Source organism: Haemorhous mexicanus, chromosome 7, assembly GCF_027477595.1.
Source record: "Haemorhous mexicanus isolate bHaeMex1 chromosome 7, bHaeMex1.pri, whole genome shotgun sequence".
NCBI classification, from domain to species: Eukaryota; Metazoa; Chordata; class Aves; order Passeriformes; family Fringillidae; genus Haemorhous; species Haemorhous mexicanus.
Window position 1 is genome coordinate 26,298,924 of NC_082347.1, and position 21,619 is coordinate 26,320,542.

A 21,619-nucleotide genomic window follows, 5' to 3' on the forward strand; every position below is an offset into this window, starting at 1 on the left:
GTTTCTTCATGCAGAGGGCAAATAGGGTATCATTCTGAGTCTGTGAGAGACAGCATAATAATAACACAAACTTGCAGCCAGCCTCAACTTCTGTGATTCCTGGGTCAAAGCAAGGTGCCTGGGTGCTAGAGTGCTGCTCTTGTTCCTCTTTACCAAATTGCCTTTTGCCTGCCACCACTTCCTTACCACAACAGCCCTTCACCTGGTCAGGTGTGGTCAGATCTGTACAGTTTGGCTCACCACTTGTTGTGACCCCAGCACAGCTCCTGGGAGCACTGCCACCATGAAATTCCCTCTTTGTAGTCACAGAATTCCCTAAGGAGGGTTTAATAGAGCCAGAACCAGAGCAGTATCACTCTGTGTGTGTGTTTGTGGTGGTGTGGGTCCTCTCTGTGTCTGGACTCATATCACAGCTGTGTAGCTCTGGGATATAAATGTTCATTGCTTAAACATAATAGAAAAGTTTTATTTAGTGTGATTTAACTTAGTGTAACTACCCAGAGTTGGTTTTGGTTCCAGTGTCAGTGGAGGAGAGCTGTGGGGCTGCATCACGTGGGCAAGGTTGTCTGCAACACCAGGCAGCACTCCAGCTGTCTGCAGGGGAGTTTGTGTTTTCTCTGTCCAGAAAATGAATCTACTGGTCCACATGCTAGCTTTGTGGAAAACTCTAGCACCTTACCTCATGGTTCATAGCAAAATAATTTTAATATATCAGCTGGGAGGATTGTTTCTTTTCCTACACTTGCTATGAATGTTTTAAGCAACGTACAAATATTTTCCCTAAACAAGATCTGTTTCTGGGGTTTCCATTACTGTTCTTAGACTGAAAAAACTTTAAATATTCTTAGGGGACTGAAATGACAATAGGACTTCCTGTCAGAAAATTAGTCCCAGGGTATTTCTATATGTAATAGCTAGTAGGTATGAAGAGAGAGTGAAAGCCACTTTGATTTAATTTTTTGACTGTATTGCTTTTAAAGAAGTTTAAACACTTGCTTAGAGGCCAGTTGATAAGCTTGCTTGAGAAGGCAGGAGAGGAAGAGAAGGCCTCTAGTTCATGACATTAATTTAGTTTATTAAACTTCAGAACAGAAACAACCCATCTCTTTTAGCTGAGAGCAGAATCCAGGAAAGGGCATTGAAATACAAAAAGCACAGAGACAAGAAATGGTTTATTGTGCTGCAGCAGAGTTGTCCTGTGTGCTTATGGAAGATATTAGTGGGAGAATGTAGTCTAACATATATTAAGAAAAAGAAAGTTCTCACATTTCAGAACTATTTCCTGCAGTTCATATATGGCACAAGATTTTGTCAGGTGTTGTATTTCTCCCATAACCAGACAAATCTTCTCTGCTTTCTGTTGCAGAGGTCACAACAAAATCTTACAGCTTTATTACCACCTACTTACATGCCTACATCAGCCTTTTGAATGTCGTGTCCTAAAATCCAAGTTTACATGTGCTTTTAACCAGGCAGGTGGAATTGAAGCACTATGTATGTGTTAACACAATTTGGTGGTAGCTGTTAATTTTGCTGAAGGCAGAGGTTCTTCATTCTGCTGGAAGTTTACTCCATGGCATCTCTAAGAGAGTCTGAAATTTGCTGCAGGGCTTCAGAGATCCCTGTAACATTTTGGTGATGCCAAGGGACCCTGGGCTGAGCTGTAGGAGTTCATGCTCTCAGTCCAGGGAATAAAGTCAGCACCTAATTATAAAAAAATAAACATAAAGTTGAACCAGTGACACTTATTTCCAGCCTCTAAAACCATAGAAGAGCTTTCACTGCTGTCTTTTGAATTAATGATAATTGGATTTAAATGTGATAATACTTTGCTAATAGGATAGCAGGAGAGATCTGTGTCAAAGTATAGATGGGGTGAATACTGACATTCACAGTGGCAACAAGTAACCTCTTAAAATACTGCCATTAAATAGTAACATCTTAAAATACTGGCACTGTCAGGGGGGTCATTTTTTGAAGGACAAAAAACAAAGCCCAAGGCAATGGTGATGTGCCTCAGGGTTATCCAAAGTAGGTCAGGATGGGGATGGGGAGGAGGCACACAGGGCACACAGGAGAACTGCCAAGTGCCTGACCTTGCTCCTTTTCCTGAAGCAGGAGGATCAGCCTTCAGAACTCTAGAGAATCCTGCCACAATTGAAGATAAATGGTTTTACTGAGCTTCCAGACAAAACCTTCTTAAATCTGCATATTGGAAGAAACAATAAGAATAATGGACCAAAAAGATGTACCTAGTGTTTCCCTTCACCTTCCCAGATGCAAAGCAAGGTATATACAGGGCACATTCAGGTTCCCATTTGTCAAAGTACTGCCTAAAAGAGACTTTGGAAGCTGGGTGGACTAAAATTCTCTATTGCATAGATGTAGTTGTCCACATCTGGGCTCTGTGGCACTTTCAGCATAAGCTGCATACTAAGAAATTGTACTACTGGATTGGAGAATGTGGGAGAAGAGGGAATGAGATACCAGTGCCTTTACATCCCAGCTCCAGCAAGCAAAACTAAACAACCTTCTTTGCTCTAAATTCATCCTAGGAGAGCTGAGGCAGTGGTCTGATTTCAGTAGCACCTGCACAGTAAATGAGAAGAGACTCTACTGTTGATGGTTCTGTCCCATCACGAAGTCTCCAAATCAGCCCATCAGACATTTATTAATTAGCATCCTTATAGAGTAAATATTTTTATTTAGAAAAACATGAAAAGTGCTTTGGCAATCTTATTTTAGGTCTAATCTAGACCTATCATTAGAGTAAACTTTTCATTGAAATTCCATGGGATGTTTGTTGATCGTTTTTGTGGGGTTTTTTTAACTTGAAAGGTGCTCAGAGGACAGAATTTTTTTCGTGAATTGGATCCAAGAGCCATTTCATCATGCTCAAGGCAGATGTTATCAGGAAGGATCATTTGTATTGGCAATCCTTCAAAGGTTACCCTCTAACTGTGCCCAAATCAGGTGAGTCCCAGAGAGCTTCTACTTGATTCTGGCCATGGCATCAGAGTCTGCAGCCACACAAGCTAGAAGAAGACTGTTAAATTTTAACAGATATTGCAGTTTCTGTCTGATCTATTAAATTTGGGTAACCTCTGATTGGTAAATACATATTTTTAGACATCTGCACATTAGTAAAGACATGGACGCTGATCAAAAAATTTTGTCTCCCCTAGGACTTAAATGCAACTTCTTAGTACAAAATTTGAATGGTTTCATCTTTAATGGATTGTAAGATGCTGGTGCATTTTGAAAAAAACAGCAAACCTTCTAAGTTAGCAATTGTTTTTCTTTTTCATCTCCTCTCCTTGAAGGAACAAAAAATTTTAGAAGAACACCAACAACAATCATTTTGTACAAGTTGTGAGGTACTCTTTTAACTCTGTTCTGGACAGGTGACCCACTGTTCAGCAGCCCAGGAAACTGGTACAGACTCTGCCCATCATCAGATTCAGATTAAAAAAGAAATGGCAGTGCTTATTTGCACTTCTTTTACAAAATGAACTCTGTGGATTAATTACTTAAACAAAGCACCAGTCCCAGCAAATAATGTTGGTATTTAATTTACTCACAGTGGGTATATAGAAATTTGCCCACGTGAGAGAGCAAGCTGTGCCCTTTCTGCGCTCTTGTGCCAGGGCTGCTGCAGCCTCTCCAGGCTTCTGCTTGGGGGCTGGGGAGTCTGGGAGTGGGGAGGGAGGGATCAGGGACTCCCTGCAATTGTAACTGTGAGAAACATTCTTCATATTTGTCTTTGTGTGGCCGTGACATCTTTGGTTTTCAGTTAAACAAAGTTGAGTTGAAGGGTAGAGGGGAAGGCTGGTGAGATGCCTCGGGCGTTTCTGAGCCTGGTTATTGCAGATTCAGAGGTCTGTACCACAGGGCTCCAAGGCGTTGGCAATGCACAGCTTTGCTTTCTGTGGGGAGGTGGATCTGCCATGCAGTCCCATCTCGTGGGCAGGTCTCTTGATTAGGGTGAAAGGCTGGAATCACGTAGATTCCAAATGGCATCTTCCCCATATCTAGAAAGGAGTAACATATCAGAGGGAGCAAGGTCTCTTCTTTTCATATGAGGGAGGCCTCAGCTCAACTCTAAGATTTTGCTTATAGGAAAGAAAGGTCAAACATACTTGGCTGTTTTAGCCAACTTACTTTTACTTCTTTTCGTTTTGAAAAGATTTAGCACAGATTTAATATGGCTCTGTAAAGCTGAGAATCCTCTTTCCCTGATATCTCCAATCTTCCTTCCTGAGCATCAATTTTCTGAAACGCATCACTTTGTCTAGCTTGTCACTGTCTGAACATTAGTTATTCTAAAAATGCCCTCTTTGTGTCGGAAGGGATTTGGTCTGGCTGCCTGACAGAAGGCTGTGAAAAACAGCCCCCAGCTCTCTCTTGGTCTGTCTCAAGCCAGTGTGGAGCCCAGGCTGTCACTACCCAGCCATTCTGCAGAAGATGCTGACAAGCTGCACCACCTTCGCTTCTGAAAATTGCCACAGTCAAAGGGAAGGATGGGAAGGATTTTCTGCTTTTCACAGAAGCTGGACGTGCAGCAAAATGGGTGCTGTAACCTGAACATTTGCAGCACACTGTAGCTGGAGAAAGAGGCTGCACAGACCCAACCAGGGAGCTATCTACAAGATAAATGTTTGAACCGAGGCAGGCTCTTCAGGCACTCTGCTCATGTGCCATACACTGCATGCACTGGCAGCTGTCCCAGTGACACAGTGAGCTAGAAATTGTGCTGCTCAGGTGCACGTGCTCTCATATTCTGAGCTAGCTTGGAATCCAAAAGGTCTTTGTGAGCTCCAGTTCTGTGCCCACCATCCTGACCATCCTCTGTAGTCAGAAGGAAGTAGGCACATCTTCCACAAATGTACAAGTATTACCTAAGTTGAGCATCACAGTTACAGCTGTACTTTGGGAGACTTTTTCTTAAAAACTTTTTAAAACCTCAACCTAAGAGATACACCAATACTTTCTCCCTGCAAAGATCAATCCTGCAGGGCAATCCAGGGAGAAATATTGTTTATATAGGGCTTTCTTTTGCTATATTTTCTTTTTCAAAGATGTTTTTATTTCTTTAAAAATACATTTATGGAGTTCAAAAAGCATATCCACTGGCCCTCTCCCTGGAGGTTTTTTCTACCTGGTGACAGTGCTATGCAAAAGAATATATTCTGCATGTTTTCCATTTTCTGAGACCAAAAGAATGTAAAGAAAATCATGACCTGAAAGATGCACCAAGATACTTAAATTCACCAGAACATAGGTCCCATTCAGGAATGTGTTTTATGAAGTAGAAGAATATACTTTATATAGAATAAATCATTAACTAAAAGACCTTCTTCCTGTTTAAAGCCATCCCCCCTTGTCCCATCACTACATTTAGAATAAAATCTAATTTGATTTTAAAATTGGTATGGTTGGAATGTCCGCAATAGTCCTTAACAAATTGCTCCAGCAAATCAAATGGTCAAAACTTCACAATTAACTTCAAGCATTTATTATCAGCTCCTATTTCTTGAATCTTGTCCCACGGATACGTTTCTGGTCTTTCTATTCTCGTACTTCTGATCTCTGTCTAGGTACTGAAGAATCACAAGAGGTGGATATTGGCAGGGACCTCTGGAAGCTGTCAAGTCCAAGTCCTCTGCTCAGAGCAGCTGCAGCCAGGGCTGGTGTCCAGGGCTCTCTGCCTGGTCCAGCTTTGAATATCTTCAAGGGTGATTCCAGAATCTCCCTGGATAGCCTGTTTCAGTGTTTCACTACACCCCAGTGAAAAAGTGTTCTCTTATGTTTAAGGGGAATTTTCTGTTTCAGGTTTTGTCCATTGCCTCTGGTCCTGTCACAGTCCTGTCACTGCAGAGAAGAGTCTGACTTATTCTTCTTTTCTTCTCACCACAATTATCAGGTATTTATCAACAGCAATACAATGTTCAGTTAATTATTCCCTGTGACCTCAAATTCTTTGTAGAACCCATTTCTTTCCCTTTCAATGTCTACTGCCTGTCTTCTCTGAGTTTGGAAAAATTCATTCCCAGTTGCAAAAGCACATTAATCATTCATCTTGTCAGCTTGTGCAGATTGAATTATAGCAGTGGATTGTCCTCTTTACAGTTTGCCAGTTTTCCATCTTCCTGGTAAATTGTCATAAATGAATTCAATTTTTTTTCTGTGATTGAGATTTGCTGAAGTGGTTCAAGTGAAGGACCATAGCAAACTTGCTTAACTCTTGTTCTGAAATCCAAAACATTGGATTGTTAGCTGTGTAACAAGGGAGAATAGTGAGAATGGAAAGAGGCAGAGGAAAAAGGGACACTGGATGACTGAATTTGGTGAGGGGTTTGGAAGTTCATAATAATTTTCAGTAATTTATTAATCTCATTTGGTGATTCTATACTAAGAGCAGACTTTACTTGCAAGATCTGGCAATGAGATAGTTACAACTTTTTAATACAGCTTTGTTATTCAAAAGAGAGATTAAGATAGAAATGAATTGACAGTCTACCCACAGTTGCACTTTACAGTTCATAATGCAGTACACGAACAGGAACAGTCTATTCTATAAGCTTGCTCAGGTTCCACAGATCTATAGATCTGTAATAGACAAGCCAGTGACTCAAGGAAATCCTGCTAAAAGATGCTGTAGTCATGGCTCACAAAAGCCCACTGAAGTCACGACCAATGAGTATGAGTCACGTCACTGTGAGCACCATGCCCCTCATCATGCACCAGGCTTTTATCTGGTTTCTTTCCTCTTAGTGGGAACTTGAAAAATGCCTCACCTCCCAGGAAGATTGGTAACTGCTAATATGCAACCTTAGGTTGTTGAACTTAGCCTGAACCCAGTTTATTTTTACTTCTGCAGAGAGGACATGAATTATCATTCTGACACCAGATCTGAGTAAGCAGATGCACTCCGTGTGATCACACGTGTTCTATTGCAGGAGGCAGCAGCTCCAGCACTTCCTCCCAGCCCCCTGTTCCTATATATATATTCCTGCGGGGCATGGGTAGGTTTGCATGGCACGTGGGAAAAGGATTGCATGCCCTGGGGAAAAGTGTGTAGGAGGGAATTCTTCTCAGACAGCAGAGAGTCTGCAGTTCTCAGCTGAGAACGACCCTCCATTGATTAGCCACCTTTGTAGCAGTATTTTTGGTGGGTTTCTCTGTTGCCTCTGTTTCTCTCGTAAAAAACAAAACTACATATTTACCAGAGAGACTTTCAGGATCTGTGTTAAACAAAAGCACACTTTAGGAAAATCACTAATTTTAGAATGACCATAAATATTTATACCAGACAGAGCATAAACAGCACCTTAGAGACCAGGCTCTGTTTATATAAATCCCTCCTAATTTAGAAAATGTTGAGTTGATAGACTGAGGCAGCCATAGCCAACAAATGCATATTTGAGAAAAGTGCTCTACAGTCTCCTGTGACCAAAATTTCCTCATTTGTACAGTATTCAGCCTTTGTTTCTGGTTAAACCTACTTATATGAGTTTCATGGCATATTTTTTTATAACACTCTATTCATTGTGAGTTTTCAGGTTAGGAAGTTTGCTCAGGGCCAGAGATTATAGCTGGCAGCAAGCAAGCAGGTCCTCCAGCTCTGCTCCCAGTCCTGCAGAGGGTTTCTGCCCAAGGCTGGGAGTCGCTTGGTGGGCACAGGGCTCCAGGCTGCAAGCTCTGGGCACCAGGGACCACACAGGGCTGGGGTGAGCACACTGCAGCTCCCACCCTCCTGAGCTGCTGCTGCTGCAGCACAAACCAGGTTATTCATTTTCAGCATTCAAAGAACTGCTGGGATTGTACATGGCTCAAAAGCCCTGCTGCAACCAAAACTGTTGGGCTGCTGGACGCAGCTGAGAAAGAGCCTGGTTTGCAGCTGTGTTTCACAGTGTCCTGCTCCTGTCACTGTCTGATTCCACAGGCCCAGCAGAAGGCAGGAAACATAAGGGCAGTGGAGGATGGCAGGGCAAATGCGCCCTACAGCTGGATTGATTTAGAGTTGTTGAGAAATCATCATGCTAGAAGTTATTTCTCTGAGTGATTCTAAACTTCTGTCTTGGTCTCAGGCCATGTAAATCTCATTATCTGCCCAGAACAGATGATTATCTCTGGAAATATGTTCTGTCATCCACAGGTTATAATTGCAGTTGGAAGCTACTTTCAGATCTTTTTAGCATAAAAAGATATAATTAAATGTTAGTTCTGTACAGAAGCTGTGTATACAAGAAAACCATGCTCCTCATAATCTTTCCATTTCATTTCCTGATTGCAATGGATTGTGCAGCAGAGCTGTCCACTTAGAAATCATCTTTCATTATCACAGAGTAAAGCCTGTGACTGTCATTTTCTGATCAAAAGGAGAGGTTAGCCATCTGTGAGCAGGTTCAAAGCTCTTGAATATGGGAAAAAAGGGAGTTGCTGAGTTTCAGAATCTTCTCCCAAGCTGCTACAGGCAATGGCACTGCATTCCCCAGTGATAATGAAGCCACATTCCCCAATACAAAAGTATTATTAAACTAATATTTCCTATCCTGGTGCAGGAAACAGGAACTCAGTTGACCCAAATCCTTGTTAATGAGAATTCATTTGCCAAATTTACCTGTCCCGTTAAGATGGTTCAGTATTTTATACACTTGCATTATTGTACATTTTTCCCTGAGTTTGAGCCTAGTTTCCTGAAATAAAAGCAATTTCATACAAAATGGGAAGGCTTGATGTGGGGAGCAGTAGCTGAGAGCTTTGTACACAAATACCACTGCTGCATCTAGTTTTAGTAGTGTGGATTGTGGGAAAGGGCAGCTCTTCTAGAAGGATTTATAAGTTTATGTGATGGGGGCAAAGTGCAACTGAGCTACAGTATGTTCTGCCTTTTCTCACTGATATCCTCATCCTCTGATACCCAGATTATGTTCCACTGTCCTTGGCTATGCTCTGTGCCTTAATATTATGATAGTGCAACAACATTCGGAGCAAATTTACTTAGTTAACCCAAATAAAGCCAAACTCCCAAGAATCTGCTGGGCTTGGTGGTTTGCTGAATCTGCGTTTTTAACGGGAGGTTTATTTTTATGTTTTGCCCATCTGCTAGACCTCTCTTACTGCTTTTTAACTTTATTACTCATTGTTGCTGCTGTGCACATAAATCAGTGATGGCATCATATGGTTTTGACTGCAACTTTTCCAAATATAACTGCTTTATATGGAATAAATTGAAGTCACTGGAATAATGAATTCTTCAGAGAACTACCCAGAAAGATATTTCTCAGGAAGCAATGAGGCTAGGACAGGGTTGTAAAAAAGCACTTCTTGAGGGCCACTGTCTCACAGGTCCTTTCTTCATTTTCTGTAGAGAGAATGAGTTTCTTATAGCATAGCATATTGCCTTCACCTGAACTCTCTCCCTTATTAAAAGAAACACTGTTTTTGGAATTCTTTGTTTGTTTGTTTGTTTTCTAGCCTCCAAAGGAGTGGAGGAAGAGTTTGGACTGAGCTGAGGTATATGCAGGGGAATTTTTTAGAAGGGGAGGGAAGCATAAGGAGCAATCAGGACTCACTGTCTACAATGGATTTCAGGAGTAATCACAGAATCATTTAGGCTGGAAATTACCATTAAGGTCATTGAGTCCAACCATAACCATGACACTGTCTAGTCCTCCACTAAACCATGTCCCTTAACAACATTTCTACACATCTCTTTAATACCTCTGGGGAGAGTGACAACCACCCCCTCCGTGGAACCTGATCCAGTGTTTCACAACTCTCATCATAAAAATTTTTTCCTTATATTTAGTCTAAATCTACCCTGGTTTAGTTTAAAACTGTCTGTGGTTTGCAGGTGGAAATCAAGTTGTGTTGAGCATAAGAGTACCTTCTGACAGTAGGAATGTAAGCTTGGGGCCAAGCTCTGGCATGGGCATGTGGAATACTTCTCACAGAAATCAGGTCCAGGACAAAGTGTTTTTAATGCAGCTCCAGCAAGGAAAACCTCCCACTGAGCATGGCTGGTGGGCTGGGGGTAGGATAGGATGCCTACCGCTGACACTTCTGGCATTTCTCCTCACCTCTTAAATTGCTCTTGTATTTTTTTTTTTAAGGTTCACTTAGTTCCAGGTTCTGAGAGATATTGTATGACTGTTAGATCCCAAAAGCACATGGAGTCCAGAGGGCAGACAAAGAGGCCTCATACCCTTCATTTTTGAGATATTTAAGGCTATAAATACATCTGTCTTCTGACACTGCAGTAAGTTAAAATTGTGGGTCCTTCTCCTACTCTTCATATCTATGCTTTTAAACCCACAACCTGACCCTGCATATTTTTGGGATTTAGTAGTCTTTGTGCAAAAAAGTGGCCTGGCAGAAGATACACACCCCCTTTTCCTCCTCTGTTTGTGAAGACTTGTGGCTGTGGTGCCCGAGAGCCTGCTGGTCTGCATTGCCCCTGCAGTCCCACATGGAAGTCCCTGAGTCAGACTGACCTCAGGAAAGATCTGGAGGACAAGCTGGAGAGTCAGGAATGTAATCAGGCCAAAGTGCTCTTTGGACCAACAGCTTGTATCTTAGGGCATTCCACCCGGCTGCTCAAAGCCACGATGAAGGAGAGCAGCTCCTCACTGAGCTGAGCTCTTCTTATCCTGTGGCCAGAACTGGAAGGTGCAAACCTGACTTAGTGCACTTTGAGCTCCCTGCAGCCTCCCTGGAGGTCCCTGGGAAGCTACTGAGGGTACAGTCTCTTCCTGAGGTATTTCTTCTTCATTACCCAATTCTGCTGTATACTCACTGCTCAATTATTCAGAAAAAGGGTGAGGTGGGATAACCTAGATAAAGAATTGTGATATAAAAAATATGTAAATGAGGCTATAAGAACATACTGAGTGTGCTCACCTTTGCCATCAGCTCTCTAAAAAGAAGAGCTTTAGCCAAAAGTAGGCAAAGCTGTGCTTCAGGTGAGCATAAAACACTTTCTCTTGTGAGGTCCATAACAGAGGCATCAGCTGGAGACAGGGCTTCATTAATCCCCAGCTTGAGTAAGGATATGTACATTTCAGATCATATCTCATTTTTAAGTTAAAAAGAAAATCCTGTTCATTGAAAATGAAGCTGAAACATTGTTTAAATGTGATCTGTTGTGGGATCTCCTTGGAAATGTGGTAGTCATGTCCTTATGGTACTCTCTGATAAAGTGAATTGATGCATATACGTTTTGCTGTATCAGCATCACTGAAAGTAGAATTGATGATTATGTTTTATTTCCTATTAGGGAAAATATTTTGTGGTATCTCAACTACCTTTAAACAAGGTATTTATCAACAGCTGAGATGCCTGCTTCAGTGTTGACTGTTTCTAGCCACTGTTAAGTGCTCAATTAATCTATATATACTTGGAAAAAATGTAACTTTTCACAGCTAAAAACTGTATAGGAACTCTGCAAAACCATATAAAGAAATTTGGTCTGTTTTTTTTTTCTGGAAAAGGCAAATACTGTATGAATTTGAGAGAGGGATTCTACCATTTTTTTCCTGTTGTGGATAAGTGGAGGAATACATTTCCCCGGGACAGCTTCAGGAATTGCTTGTGCATTTTATCCAATAGCAATTTAAAAATACTTACATATTCATAGGGCAGGGCAAGCCAAGCTAATACTTTAAACAGTAGACTAAAATAAGTTAGTTAAGATATATTAATTTTTTAATTGCATGCAAGGAAGCTTTTTTACTATAACACATGGTGCAATACCCTGAAAATGCTGTTTCCAAGCATTTTCACTTAGATCCAAAGGGAACATTAGCTTGTGAGCAGGAGATGCCTCTTGAAAATATTTATTCGTTTTCTCAGATTTGTAGTGGAATCAAACTGGATGTCCTGTACTGGTGTTGAGGTAGCTAATGACAATCTAAAAATAAGAGTTTTAGACATTAGTGGCTGCAGGAGCTCCCTAAGCCTGTGCTCCACGTGGCAAGTTTGCCATCTGAATTATTATTGCCATCTGAATTATTATTGCCATGTGGTCTCAGTGAAGGGCCACCACTGAGCTGGTGATGAGGGCATTGACTGGCTCTGTGCCTGTGGATGCTCCTCACAGCACTGGGGGTGCCTGCAGAGCTGTCAGAGTCCTGCAGGAAGGAAAAGTGCTGAGCAAAAACTCGGTAGTCCTGTGCTTGCAGAAGGACTCATTTGTGGTTCAGTGCCTGTAAAGAGGGAGGAAATGATGGAGATATCAGAGCCAAGCTACCAAAATCCTATTTCCATTTAATCTTAGTCTCTCCCTGCTATCTTTATATCCCTCTTTCTGTTTCTTTTATTTGACAGAAACGGGAATCTTGAAAGGAGATGGGTAGGTTTCAATTCAGGCTTTTAGGAAAAAGGGACAACCAAAAGCATCAAAGTATTTGGCAGCAGTGAATTAAGAAAAAATTTTGAAGTACAATTTAGTAAAATGTGAAGTAAGTTATTGAGAGGAGCAAGACTTAACATACACTTTCATATTGGCTAAGGTCAATGGTTTCCATAACCTTGTAGCTTTTACAGAATTATTCCTGAAATGTCTTTATTCCCCTCTGGAAGAGAAGTCTCAGTTCAGAATTTAAGAAAAATAGTTGCATGTTTAAGATTCAGTAATAGGCTTAGCAGCTTTCACATCTGCTCTTGAATGTGACCCCCCCCTGCATGGCCACAGTGCTCTCATTCCACTCACATCTTTCCCTACTTGGCCTTCACACAGTCTCTTCTGTTGACATTAAACACCCAGTACTTCAGTTCTGACATATGTTCAAAATACTGCCAGTCTTAAGGAGAATATGTGGAGAATATATTAAATAAACAAATAATGAAATGTGGTTTTGTAAAATACACTGTCTTTATTAGCATCTACAAATGCTGTTCAGGGTATTACACATATTTAGGAGATAAGGAAAGATAATCTTGCCTTGGCCTCACAAAGCACTGCAAGGACAGCATGTCCTTGCTGCAAAATACTTACACGAAAAATTTGCTAAGCACTGCATTTCTTAAGCCACAAACTAGGAGTTTCTTATTCTTGTGTTGATCCTTTATTGATTTGTCTTGTACAAATTATCATGTAATTCCTAGGCTCTGGCTGGAAAGGGAGACCAGAAAGGAAGACACCACACCCAGGGTTAGAGTGCTGGCAGGGCTGGAGAGGAGCCTGCAGACTTACACGTCCCACAGAACAGCCTGCTCTGTGCAGCCCAGTCCAGTGAGGGTTCACCCTCAGCCTCATAAAGTGCTATTCCCAGCCATACAGTGTTTTAAAAAAATAGAAATAGTTATATTTTGGAAGAAATTACTTTGACTTTGGTTTACACAGGTAATTACTGTATTTATAACAAAAATTAACTAAGCCAATCACACAATTAACTGCTGGTTCTTTTTATAATATTGGTATGCAGCGCTGTTTTGCTCTTGTTTTAATGAGTGTGGCAACATAATCCCATGGTGGATTCATTATAAAAATCCAATCATTTTTGATCAGAGAGTAGATTTTAACTCTGCAGTTAGACTGACATCAGTATGGCACATCTCTGTGATACCTGATCAGCTGTCTGCCTCCATCTCCTTCAAAGCAACCAATAAGCCAGAAACACATGAGAACTGGCAGTGATTAAAAGGGCAGAACAACTGGAGAATAAGGTTTAATTGCTAGTGCCTCCATTGTGCCAGAATAATGCTGTGTGCTCTGACTCATCAGACTCAAATGACTTCCAGTTCCAGGGCTGTGTTTTGTGCGAATTGAGAGAACGTTTGACACGGAGAACAAATGGGAAATTGCTCACAGCACTTAGGCACTATCCCTGCCCTGCCATGGTGCTTCGATTGGCAGTCTAAGTATAATGGGAAAGCAAATTTCACACTGCTGCAGAAAGCCTTTAGGATGGCTGTCTATTACACAATGATCTATGACTGTGAAGCCCTCAACCTGAGGATTCAGGTGTGGTGATTTCCAGAGTGATATTGCCAATAAAGTGTTCTGCTGAATCACCTCCAACTCCTTCTCCACTGTCTTTCCTACAGATGAAGTGCAATTACTGCTGACTCACTCTAGCACATACAGCCTGTGAATTTCAGGCAGGGCAGGAGGTGAGAATAGATCCACAGCAAGTTTGGGACTTGAGGGTGTATGACAGGAAAAACTTCAGGAAGCCCAAGAACAGGGGCAAGCACAATAGAATTACTGTGTCACCTGACCGACAGAACTGAAAGCTATCCAAGAAAAATCTTAACTGTTTACTGCATGTTCAGAATAGAGTTGGAAATTCAGCTGGATATTGAAAGATAGCTCCTTCTACTGCAGAAGGAGTCTTTGCACCAAGAATATATTTTTAAATTGTGTTTTAAATATTCAGGCCTGCAGAAACATGAAAACAGGTGAAATGGTTTAGATCAGCCACACCTCCATCTTCTACTCCACTCCTTGCTAAACAAAATCCACGTTTGATTTGTAGCTCTGGCCTTGCTGAATGAAGGAGTAGAAGGCCTTTGAAAGAAGTGAGAGATAAAAATACATGTATTTCTCAGTTTTGTTTCCAAATCAGTGAAATTAGCAGGAGGCTCTCAGCACTCATCTCCCCTTCACTGGTCCATCTGTCAAATGTAGGAGTAAAATAGGTGTCTAAGAGGAAGCAGATGCTGGCAGTATAACTATTTCAGCATCCCCTTAGAGCAGGGGAATATTTCCTCTAGAAGCACTGAGCTGCAGCCCTCAGTTGCTGAGCCTTCCCCTTCCCCCTGTGTCTGGAGCTGACTTGGCTCTGCTTGGCAGGCAGCGTGGGAAGTGAGGAGCTATGGCCGGATGGTGGAAAACATCCAGGGACTTCAGTCCACGAGCTGTCCTTCTTCACTTTTGTGCTTCTTGCCAGTTTGAGAAGCAGTCACACATATCCCAATTTTACTGAAGGCCAGAGGCACTTAATTTGCACCATTATGTGAAGGAAAATCCAAACTGTCCAAGAAATCATGTGGGCTCATGCTGTTGAAAAGGAATGCCCTTTGGAGAACAAAAGGTGCTTGAACATAAGGAGCCAAAGTCACTTCCAGCAGGACTGGCATTAGTTTCAGAGGAACTGCCCTACTGACACTTCTCCCTCACCAGGGTAGTCACAAACCCAACAAATTCATAGTAACATGAAAGGTTATTTGGGGGGAGGGGACGGAACTTCAGCTGAGAAAGAACACATCCCAAAGCCCCATGAAGATTTGTCTCTAGAAAGGCACACAAATAAACCCTTATGTAAATTTACTTCAGGAGCTGCTTTCTGTTCTCACAAACTTGTGACTCAGACCAGGAAAGGCAGAAAATTGCTCTGGCAAAAATTGAAACTATAGATGAAAAAATCCCTCCACTGTCCCAAGATTATTTTAAACCTGTGGCAAATAAGCCTCTAGCACCTAAGTCTCAGGTTATGTACCTGTGAATGACACTGCTCCATTTACCAAAAGAACAGTATAAAAATAGAGTTAAAATACTAGGAATTTATTCTAGTTTCTAGTCATGCAAGGGTGATGTGGTAACCCTGTTTTCTGAGAAAATCCTTCAACGATGTAATGAGAAACATTTTTGTAAGTACTGATTTAATAGTTATGCCTTCAGGGTTTAAAAAATATTCTGTAAACAAGACAAATTGAAAAATAGGTAGAATGATGTCTGGAAACTATCTGTAGGCCACTTCAAAAAGCAAACACTAAAGCTGTTAATAATGTTCCACTGAAAGTGGAAAAAACACTCTTCTTAAAGCTGTTAATAATGTTCCACTGACAGTGGAAAAAAACACTCTTCTTATTCTCTTTATTGTTTTAATTAAAGATTTTTAGTTTTGTACATCCAGTGAAAATCATGAGGTTTTACTCTTTCCTCAAACCACTTGATGACCAACTGCAGATATGAGTAAAGCTGCAACACAGTCCTTTCCCTGGCCTACAGACAAAACCACTCTTTTCTTGTCTCCTGAAATAACACTTCAACAGATCTGCATGCCAGCAGTGAACATCTGATAGGGCTCTTTGCCACAGCTTCCCTCTCCTCCAGTTGCTCCTGTAACTCCAGGGGGACTTCTGCCCCTCCGGGCTGCCTGCAGTGGGCTTTCCTCTCCCTACTCTGCTCACACTGCAGCTGTGTCCCCTGGGCCCTTCTGGCTTCATGTGCAGGTCAAGGGCCATTTTCTCTATTGCTAATCTAAAAACAGAAGGCAGCAAATACGCTTTACATTTTTAATTCTGCACGTCAGCAATGCCAGGCATTAAATCTCAGAGCTGAGAAGTCTTTGAAAAGGCTCCCAAGAGGAATAAGCAAACACCAGAGAGGCTAATATGATCCATATGGAAGGAAGGGGGGGGCATTTATTTTGCATTTGGAATTCACTCTGCTCTTGCTGCCCTAACAAGATAATTAACTCTAAATATATGTCTCTGCCTAATTATTCCTTGTAAAGGCATTGCAATATGTTCACCAGGGGCTGAAGAAGGCATTAGTACACACATCTGAACCATAGGTCCTAAGGGGTAAAATTTTCCTTCTCTAAGGAGCTTTTAGTCCAGGAAAGGTGACTGACTATATAAAATGACTTCACAGGCTTCTCTTTTTGATTCTGTGACAGAATCACCTCTCTTTGATTCTGTAATTCTTCATCACTGCCATGATGACAGAAAGTAACTCTTTCCCACACTACCACAAGAGAGAAGAAAGACTGCAGGGTGAATGACTTCACAGCCACCATGACCCTGCCCTGGGCATTCTCCTAGAGCTGGTAGGAGTAAAGGTGGGAGTTCTAATAAACAGCTAGCAGGATGTGATCTCAGAAACACTTTTCATCCCTCTTTTTTTTCCCCCCTTCTGAAAAGTGATTGGAGAAATCCAGCACAACCTTCTCTGTCAGTCAGCTGCTTGAGGCTGTAGCATTTGCTTTTCCTGGGTCTAAACAAAATAAATAATACATAGTACAATGCATGAGTAGCTACATGACACCTTAATTTGCACATGCCCAGGATGCACACCTGTAGCATTTGTATGACATTTTTTATTTGAGGTAGAATATTTTTTCACTGTATAGAATAAAATGCAATGTTATTTATGTTACTGATCTTGTGAATGACATTTGCAGTTCACCAAAATAAAAAATACTGTGTTTTTTCTAATTACTAGCCAAAATTAATATCATAGTTGAGTTCTTCGGTATTCAGCTGCTCCTGGATTTTGCAATAGAGGAGCAGTCTCTTATCATGTAATGTAGTGCCTGATTGCTCTCTTCCAGCTGAGTAGAGATGCTCAGTACCACAGCTGTTACTCCAGCAGGGTCTGCACTGCATCCAGCACAGCCCCAGCTGCTTCTCTGTTGCTGACTTGACTTCATGCTTTCACCATGATCCAACGCACGAAGTTGGGCAACTGGTCCTAGTACCCCTAGGATGCAGAGACGGGGGCCTGGGAAACACTCCTTTTGGTTTTCTTCAGCATGATAAAGGTTTGATTGGGAAGAGGAGGAATGTAATTCTGTTATTTAGCAAATAACTACCACTACAAGCAGTACTTGTTCTGCCCATTTTCCCAGGTGCTGCCAATGCAGCACTCACCCACCACCCCCAGATGACATCAAGCTTGCAGGAAATTTGCTTCAGCAATAGCAGCTATCCCTAAAGCATCATTTCCCTCTCCTGCCATTGGAAGTGGCTCTTAGTTCCTGTCCTTTGGAGCTATGACTGATCCTAACTCAACCCATCTCAGTTGCTGGGGTTGCCTTTGCACCAGCAGACCGTTCCTTTGCACTGGGATTATATCCTGCCTGGTGTCCTTCCTGAACAAAGGTGATGACAGACCCCTGAGAGTGGAATTTTCCAGAAATTCAGACAACTATGGTCTTTCAGAAGATTACAGCAATAAGAAAAGGAGGATTTTGCAGCCTGATAAAAAGGTAAAGAAACTCTAGGGCTGGAGAGTGTGGTTTAGAAGTTTACTTTTCCTGACTTCCCAATGCAGAGCAAAGGGAAATGCTGTTGGTGGTGCAGCTGCTGAGGTGATAGTTACAGACACAGAGATCATGAGCTGATTTGGGCTATGGAGGAATGTGACTGTTCCAAGAAAAGAAAAAAGTGGAGCAGAAAATATCAGGAGGTCTTCCATTACTTGCCTTTGCTAGATGGAGAGTTTGAAGGGTATCAATATTTGATATATATTTGTGTCACCTGAACACAAAAATCACCTTTAACTCTCCCCATCCAAGTCTGCAGGCCCTGTGGGTTTCTGTGCTCTATCAGTGTGTGACCTGAGTTTCTGATGAGTAGAAGAGGGGTGGCTGCTGATGGCTGTGGCTGAGGTCTGAGTTTATGGACAGGTCTATTTTCCTTGGGTCAGTAGATTTGCTGTGGTGCTCCAAGCCAAGTCAAAGATGTCTGTGCTCTACCATAACATTCTTGGTGCCTCACCTGATAGACCTGTAGTGTGTAATTAGCTTTAAACTCAGAACAAGAACTGGGAGTTTGGTTTTTTGCTTTGTTGGTGTGGGTTTGTATTTGAGGGTTGGTATATCTCTATAAATTCCATTCACTTTTAGGCCAAAGTAAGGCTGGATGCTTTGAGAATTTATGTGTCTCATGGTTCAATATTGATTTAGCTCCAGCCAAGGAAAAATGGAGGGGAATTGTGAGTGGGAAGGCAGGAGAAAAAGACGAAACTTTGTGAAGAAAAGCACTTAAAAATATAAACAAACAAAACCAAAAAAACACGCACACAAAAAAACCCTCACCCTGACCTTCTGTTGATTTCAGGTAATGGTGCTTGCTGCATACTCTGAATTCATCTGTTAAAATGTTGCTTTCTCAAAGGGATTATCAGTAAGGAACATTTTTTGAAAAAAAAATTGAGATAGTTGCTTTTGGTATAACAATTTCACAGATTTGACTTCATGGTTAACTACTGTTGTGTGTGTGATTCAGGGATGAGGGGACTATTTAGGGCAGGAGTTTTGCTGTGTGAAGGTTTTTGTTTTGTTTAGCCATTTTTGCAAGCAAGGGGAATTGCCCTTACACTCTAATTGCCACCAAGTCTGTAGCAACAGCCAGTTCCATGTTGTTCCTGAAAGTAAGGATTGAAGCATATAAAACATTACAATGACCTGAAATATGAGAGATAGCAGATGTTTTTCCCCAATAACACCTTTGAGGCAAATAATGTTATTTAATTCTTCCCCGTTTATTTATTTTTACAATATAGTAAATTGTAGACCAATTTCTTTGTCTGGCACCCTTGCAATATAGGGAGGAGGGAAAAGACTGATGGTTTTAATGGAGGAAATGCCATTGTTAGGATAAATGGTCAGTGAAGTGCATCAGTGGTTCAATCTGCCCAGCTGGCATGACCTTCACAGACAGCTCTCGAGCACTGAAATGAGCTGTACATTCCCCAGGCCTTTCTGAATGAGATGGATGAAGCCAGTTGAGCAATGAAAAATGGGTCCTGAGCTCTGCTAAGTTTTCACTGGTGAAGTTGAAGACCACACCATGAGGCTTTTGCCAGACTAATCAAGAGTGATATTTCTGCTTTAATGAAAATTCAAAGCTGTTAACAGGTTCTTCCCAAACAAGGATAGAAAGTCAAAATGTTGATTTTAATGAAATGAAGTTTTACATAGCCTAGAGAAGGGATGTGGTGAGAGGGGAGAGAGCTGTTCTTTGCTCTCAAGCCATTACAGGCTATTGTAAAAAGAAAGAAATAGGTGTTTCTTCTTGCCTATGCAGAATAAAACAAGAAGCTAAGAGCTTCCTTTTAATCAGGCTAGAACCTAAGGAGACTCTTAAAATGAGGAAAGAATATTTGGAAGCCACCATCACTGAAGGGCTGTAAGAATAGGTGAAGGGAATGCCAGGACAAGCTGAAGTACAGGTGGCTCTTGAAACAGGAGCAGAGACCTCTCAAGAGGATTTAGCTCATTCTTACTCTCCTTTATTTTAGCCTCACAGAAATATTTTATTCTTGATTACATTTCATTTTAAATCTCAGAAGTGTCTGAAAGAGATGGGAGTTGTTGCTTTATGCATATTTAACACTGTAAAATCTACCACATTACCACTAATATACCAGATTTACCATATAAATTGTGGTGATTTGCTTAGCTATATTTAACTACAGAAAAAGACATTCACTAATTGCCCATAAAAATTCTAATTATGTTCTCGGGAAATGTTCAGACACTGATCTTCCAGGGTGATAGATCTTTGTTAATATAAAACACCAGCGAATTTTAATTTAATCTTGCATGGCAAAATTACATCTAGCTTCTCAAAAGTGAGCACAGCTATTAGGAACCCAAGTTAAACACTTGTGTTTGAAGAATAAAGTCTGTAAGCACTGTGCCACCCATAGACTATAACTGGAAGTCAGACACTGCAAAGGTATAGGAGTGAATCCAGTTACTCACTGCTGTCACATCAGTGGTGGAAATACAGACCTACAGTGCAGCTGAAAAAGTGGCTTCCTAAGAGAATGAGACAATGCCACAGGTTACAAGCTTTTTTTTTTTTTTCTTACAAGGACTACATCTGCTTTATAACTTCAGGTTTTGAAACTGAAAAGGCAGCATCTAAGATGCTAAGACAATTTTCCAATGGTGATGTTTTTTTGAGTGATGAAAAGATTTGTAAGACTAGTATTTTTCTCAGTTAATATACCTGTGTTGCTAATACTTTTCTCCAGGAGCCTGTTACCTTTCTGATGGATGTGAGCTTTGGTGTGAAACAGGAGCTGCTTTAAAAGAGGAAAGAGTGAAACTGTGTTGCTTTGATAGGGAGTGGAGAAAGGGCAAAGGATTTCCCCTTTAAGCTGAGGGAGGGCTTTGAAGCTGCTGAGCAGCACTGCAGTACCACATTGACTCTCTGCTGGGCAATAGGACCTTGCAAGGCATCTTTGCAAAGCAGCTGGCTTAAAGCCAAGGCTTGGTCAAAGGAATCTGTCTTCTGGTATTTTTAAGTGATTTATGTCTCAGTTAGGAGCAGGGCAGTTGGGCTGGCTGGTCTCAAAGCCTGGCTGGAGGATAAATGCTGCTTTTCCTCATGCTAGAGGGCTTCTGCTTTACCCAATAGCTTTGTGGTAGTTGAAGCCAAATTTCACATTGTGGCAAACAGCCTTCAAGCCACTTAGTTTTTTAGTTCACTTTTTTTTCCTAGAGCAGGGCCCTGGTGGTCCAGTATGTAAGAGCTCCTGCCCACTAAAACCCAGTGTACTTAGTAACTGAGTTTGAGAGTGGTAGGTGAGCTCTGTGTCTAGCCATGTGGAAGCACTAAATTAATTCCTCAGGTCAGCCACTTGCTGTTAGCTTCATGTCTTCTGCCTTTTGGGAATTGCTTTTTCCCACTTAAAGCTAGATTTCTTGCTGGAAACCCTCGAGTTTTTGTGCAGCAAACAGAGCTAAACTGCATCTTGTCAGTGAGCTGATGTACTAAGGAATCCTCTGTTCAGCTGTCCAAGGCCATGGAAGAGAAGTAGGGGTGCCCTGCGCCCCCATCCCAGGGCACAAGGGCTCTTGGAAACCACCCTCACCCTTCTCTGCATTCTCAGTGCCCGTGAGGCCACGCTGCAGCCTCAGCAGGGCATGGC

General features: G+C 41.6%; 1 long non-coding RNA gene across 1 annotated transcript in view; it reads left to right on the forward strand.

Moving 5' to 3' along the window:
• The first annotated feature begins 5,829 nt into the window (after positions 1–5,829).
• LOC132329574 (uncharacterized) overlaps positions 5,830–21,619 on the forward strand; it is a 36,738-nt gene continuing 20,948 nt past the window's right edge. Inside the window, exon 1 of the long non-coding RNA XR_009487105.1 lies at positions 5,830–5,923. This is a non-coding gene — a long non-coding RNA (uncharacterized LOC132329574). The remainder of the gene's footprint in view (positions 5,924–21,619) is intronic.